Source organism: Vicia villosa, unplaced genomic scaffold (assembly GCF_029867415.1).
Source record: "Vicia villosa cultivar HV-30 ecotype Madison, WI unplaced genomic scaffold, Vvil1.0 ctg.004193F_1_1, whole genome shotgun sequence".
NCBI lineage: Eukaryota > Viridiplantae > Streptophyta > Magnoliopsida > Fabales > Fabaceae > Vicia > Vicia villosa.
Window position 1 is genome coordinate 168,229 of NW_026706388.1, and position 5,998 is coordinate 174,226.

At 35.5% G+C, this 5,998-nt stretch overlaps 1 long non-coding RNA gene across 1 annotated transcript; it reads left to right on the forward strand.

Annotated features, from left to right (window-relative positions):
- The first annotated feature begins 491 nt into the window (after nucleotides 1–491).
- LOC131641875 (uncharacterized) lies at nucleotides 492–1,477 on the forward strand. Its single transcript, XR_009295663.1, has 4 exons — nucleotides 492–815; nucleotides 913–995; nucleotides 1,097–1,201; nucleotides 1,434–1,477. It is a non-coding gene; the product is annotated as an uncharacterized LOC131641875 (long non-coding RNA).
- Nucleotides 1,478–5,998: the final 4,521 nt, after the last annotated feature.

Below are 5,998 nucleotides of genomic sequence, written 5' to 3' on the forward strand. Positions count from 1 at the left end.
GATGAAGTTAGAAAATTCAAGTAAAATGTGCAACAGTAATCAAATAAAAATTTAAATGATTAACTACACAAAATAATATGAAAATATCAAATTCAAATAAAAATTAATTCTAAAAAAAGATATTTTTGTGATTTTTTCATGGAAGGAAGAAAATAATTAGAAAACATGAAATTTAATATGCATCTAAAATATATTTTTTTTTTTTTGGTGTTTTTTTTAATAAGGATTATAAAAATTAAACTATAAAAATAAAATACTAAATCTCATGAAAATATTTATAAAAAAAATTAAAGGAGAAATAGTTAAAATAAAAACAAATTGAATGGGCCAGGGGGTTTAAAACCTAAAGGAGGTGTGCAGCCCAATTGAGTTAAGCCTGAGATGAAATAAATAAAAAAAAGAGTGGGCCGGACCGGGTCGGGTCAGTGTGACCCGGATCCGCCACGTTTTAAACAAATGGGTTGGAAAACCCTAATAACCAAAAGAAAGAGGCAGCACCTCTTCTTTCTTAATTTCACGCTTCTGAAAGAAAAGGAAAACAAACTCAGGAGAACAAACTTCCCCCTTTTGGGACAACAACAACAACAACTCGAATCTCTCTCTCGGTTTCTCTCGATGGTGAATCCGCAACAACAACAGCAAGAAACCCCTCTCTCGATTTTTTCTATTTCTTTCTCGAGTTGGATCTCAACGTGAACAACAACAACTCGGTTTCTCTCTCTGCGAAGTAACAACAAACAGCAACCTCTCAGTTCTTCCCTTATCATGATGAACAATTTTCGGCCATGGAAGGAGAAACAAGGATGAAAACCTAGGTATTTCTTCTACTTCTTCGACTCGGATTTCATTACGTTTTTGTGTGAAAGAGAAACGAGAATGGCTCAGGTTCTTATTTCTATTTTTTTTTTGCAGAAACAATACCGTCCATCTCTCACTCGGTTACGTTCTTCCCGTAAACAACAACTTCTGGTTCATGTTATTGCAGACAAACTCAGGTTTAAACCTCAATTTCATTTTTCATGGTAAAGCTTCATTTTTTTTCTTTTCTTATGACATAGTAACTATAACTCATAATCTTGCTGTTTTCAATTCTTAGATGATAAGCAAGAATATATTTGCAGCAACTATTATCAATAATTTTGAGAGTGAAGGTGAAATCGACTTACTTGCGGCAAGGAGATTTTTGCCGGTTATCATTGAGGTACGTATCGACTCTGCTTCTGAAATTCTGCCTCTATGATTGCTGCGTTTCTGTTCTAAGTGATTGTTGATTCTGCAACTTTGAATTAATTCTGCTTCTGAAATTCTGCCTCTATGATTGCTGCGTTTCTGTTCTAAGTGATTGTTGATTCTGCAACTTTGAATTAATTGGTTCTGCGTTTTTTTTAGTTACAGCAACAATAATTCGACCTCTATGTTTTTTTGATTCTCAGCTATGCACAAGAATATCATTAACATATTTGCAGCAATGATTTAAATAATAATATTTGAGCATGAGGATGAATACAACTTACCTACGGCGAGGAGGTTTTCGCCGGTTTATTGTTGAGGTACACCTTGAATTCTTTATTGTTACTAACAACCTTGAATTGTTACTAACAATTTTCCTAACAACTTTGCTTGTTGTTGTAGGATCCTTTGATGAAGATGAAGCCACCTCTCTTTGGATTGTGGGAGACTTGAAGATGGACTTCAAGTTGGAACTCTCTACACCAAGGTATGAAGAATTTCTTCTTCACCACTCTCTTTCAAGAAACTTTGTAGCTAGAAACTCTTATTTTTTCAAGTAGTTTTCTTTGATTTGAAGAATTTCTCCTTCTAACAAAGAAACATGAAAACTATAAGAGAAGAGGAAGAAGTGAGAAAGCTAGTAGTATAGTAGCTTTGGTGTGATTTGTTGCAAAGTGAGGCCTTCTATTTATAGGAAAAGTTAAGGGCATGTTTGGCATTTGGTAATAAACTTGATATCCAAATTGTAATCATTGCAAAAATCTCATAAGAATAAGAATATTCCTTATGACATTATTTCTTATGCAAGTGGGAAAAAATATCTTTGATTCCTTTTTGTCTTGAATTATTTCTTTGCTAAATACACCCCTTTTTGTCTTGATTTGGGCTTTTGAATATTTTGTTGAACTTTTTGCTAATCTCACCCTTCTTGTTTCTTTTTCCATGTGACATGAGCATTCTTGATGAAAGCATGAAGAAATTCAATTTTGAAGAATGAAGACTTTGAAGATTGAAGAATTCAAGAAAGTCTTTGAAGCTTTACTTTTCTTTTCCTTGTAATTCCAACTTTGTATGAATGAAACTTTGTAATTCTTGAATTTTAAATAAAGTCCCTTCATTTGTAATTCATTTGTTCCATGTAAAAAAATATCATTTGTGAATGCTTGAATTTCTTGTTAGAACTTGAATGAAGTTACTATTATTGAATGATCTTGAATTGAATTTGAATTCCTTTTGAATGGAAAATGATAGGAAATCCTTTGAATTTTAGGCCTTGAAACATGTTCTTGCCATCATGGATCTTTGAAATAATATTGAACTTGAAATTCTTGAATCCATGGTCTTAGAATTATACTTGAAGCAATTCTTTCAAAATAAACTCAAAATGGATAATGTCTTCTTTTTTTTGCAAACCTTGAAGAAATCCTTATGGATGATTTCGAATTTGTTCTAAATTCCAAGCAATCCATATGAAACACTTTCTTTTATCAATGACAAATCCATATGCCGATTCCTTGAACAAATTCCAAACTAATCTCTTGAATCGCACAAATTGAAAATGGCACACTTCAAATGAACACAAATTGATGACTATGGATCTTGAATTGAGACACAATTTCCATTGGATATTGTCATAGGGATTATTTGAGGATGATTGAAACCTTTGATTGACTTCCTGGGGATTTTTAGGGTTTCCCAAATGTGATCCCTGATTTCAGTCCCTAATAGTTCAAAATCCTAATCTGATGATTTGCAATTTCACTGTTGATCAATCCTTGTGTAGGAGATGTCTTGAGCCAATGGATTATGTAAAAATGATGCACTTGGGGTCTTGAGGTCATGTCCCAAGTCATTAGATCAAATTCTGAGCAAAAGTCAGGAGTGTGCTGTCTTCAGTCAAAACCCTAATTCAGTCGATTCAAAGCTGTTGAGCTTGTTGAAATGAATCTCTGAGGACCAAATGTTGATTATTGATGAAGATGATTCATTTGAGATGAAGGGAGAACAAAACCCTAATTGATTGTTACTTGTACTAATGAGTGATTTCTTGATTAAACCCTGCTGAGCACAAGTAGCAAACACAAGCTATGCAATTTTGTTAGAGATGCAAATGATGCATATGCTATGATATGAGGTGGTATCTTAGGTCAAAAATTGGGGTATGACAGATGCCCCTATTTAAGTTTCTTCAACCTGAGACATGAAGATTGAAAATCTTTATTTTGATAGGGTAGAAGAGACTTAAATATCAGAAAACGCAAATTTTGGACCTAAGATACCAAAATTGCGAATGATGCAAGGATATCTTTACCGAGGGAATATCAAAACTGACTCCACTGGGGAAAATAGGTTGGGAAGGATGTCTCAATCCGTTTTAGGAAGAGAATCCGTTTTTTCGGGAAAGCAAGTGTATGCTTCACCGGGGAATGATAGCTTTGTAAGAAAAGCTTACCTATCGACATTATCGACTATCAGCATGGGGATAGACCTGTTTAATAATGCGAAGGTGAAAGGTATGAAACCGTATTACCGACTATCAGCATGGTGATAGACTTGACAAGGTAAAAAAGTTTCAAAGGTTCGGTTAATATTACCGACTACCTGCCTTGTGATAGACATGTTAAATAATATAACCAGAACAAAAGGTTACCGACTACCAGCCTCGTGATAGTGGTTTTGAAGACATGATCAATTATCAGCCAAGTGATAAAATGATTCTGGAGACTTTGTTAGGGAAATTACTGGATATTCAGCCTTGTGAACAGTAATAAGGCCCTGATTGTCGAATGGTCTTCATGATTGATTTCCTAGAGAGGAAAAATCTTTTGAAAGAAAAATAAGCTGCTCAGATGATGAGGCTATTGCTTATTGTTTGTTTTTTTCACGACCCTATTTGAGGAATCGAAATTTGAATCTCTGGTAAAGACAAAGTTCTAACCAAGAATGAATTGGAAAGAAACAATCAAACAAGACTTTGTACCCAATGAGGAATGAACTCGAATGGGTATTTTCTCCTTTGTTTTGAGAGGAGAAACTAAAGCAACCTTCTTCCACGAGAAATGATCTCAGTGGGGAACTGGAGAAAGAAGATTTTATTTCTGCTTATGGGTGACAACCTACTTGGAGAGATGACACGCCCATACTTGTTTCTTTTTTTTTCTTTTCTTTCTTCTTTTTTTTCTTTTTCTTCTCTTTTCTTTTTTTTTTTCTTGGGACAGATATATCCTGAACAAGTAATTTCGAAGAAAACACTGAAAAATGCAAGAATGCATAAATGATGCAAATATGTATGAATGATGAATGTCATGAATATGCATACTGACAATACTGACAGACAAAGCAGTATACTGGAGAGGGACCGACGTCGCAATACAACCAGATACTTGGCAAATGTTCTTCAACACGGTGTAGATAACACAGGTGATGAATGGTGTTGCGTGCTTTTAGCTTCTCTGGGGAAGATGATCATCTTTTCTCATTGAGATGGAAGAACCTTTTCACTGGAGATGGAAAATCTTCGTCACTAGGGATAAAAGATCCTCTTCACTGGGGATAGAAGAGCTTCTTCACTGGGGATAGAAGAGCTTCTTTACCTCGAGGGATAATTGCTTCAAGAATTCTTTTCTGGGACAAGAATACCGTCGTCTCAACAATTTTTCAGGGAGAATCCTTTTGTTCATCCTATGGAGACGACTGCTGATGTTCCTTCCGTTGTTCACAACTCAAAGGAAAATTTCGCTTTTATTTTGAAAAAGAAAAGTGAAGTAAATTCATTTAAAACTTATTTTTTCTTTTTTGTTTCAAAAGTGAATAACACAATTAAAGCGTCATTTTGCAAGCTGAAAGAAATTAAAGATTGCAAACAAATGGGCACAAGGCTCAAATTTATTTAATAGGATGGTAATCAGCTAAAGGCGTGATTCCATAGAGTATTTACAAAAGTTGGAAATGGTAATTATGCGGAAAAGGCTACATTTGAAAGCAATAACCACTATTTCCCCTAACAACTTTGAGTTCCAACTGTGCTTGTCGCTTCAGATTGGTGGTGATTTGATTGAAGATCCTTTGATGAAGTACAGACTCTTCAGGTGACGAAGTATGGACTGATGCAGTTACTTTGTCATGAATCCTTAATTTTTGCCTAGATTGCCCTTTCAGGTTTTCAATCTACCAGGATGAATTTTTTTCTGTTTTTTGTCTCTAATTTTTGCCTGGACCGCCCTTTCAGGTTTTCAGTCCACCGAGACGCTCATTTTTGCCTAAGTCGCCCTTTGCGGGTTTTCAACTTACCGAGCTGTTCTTTTGTATTTTTTAGACAAAGTATTTCTTGACTGCATCAGCATTCACAGGATGTGGGAGTTCATCACCATCCATGGTTGCAAGAGTCATGGCGCCGCCAGAAAATGTTCTTTTGACAACATACGGGCCTTCGTAATTAGGAGACCATTTGCCCCTAGAATCTGGTTGAAAAGACAAGATCTTTTTAAGCACGAGGTCGCCTTCTTGAAATTCACGAGGTCGAACCTTTTTGTTGAAAGCTTGTTTTCATCCTTGCTTGGTATAACTGTCCATGGCAAAGAGCAGTCATACGTTTTTCTTCGATTAAGTTCAACTGATCGTATCTGCTTTGACACCATTCAGCCTCTGATAACTTAGTCTCCATGAGGACTCTCATTGACGGGATTTCAACTTCTACGGGGAGCACAGCTTCCATGCCGTATACTAGAGAAAAGGGAGTTGCCCCTGTTGAAGTACGCACTGAAGTACG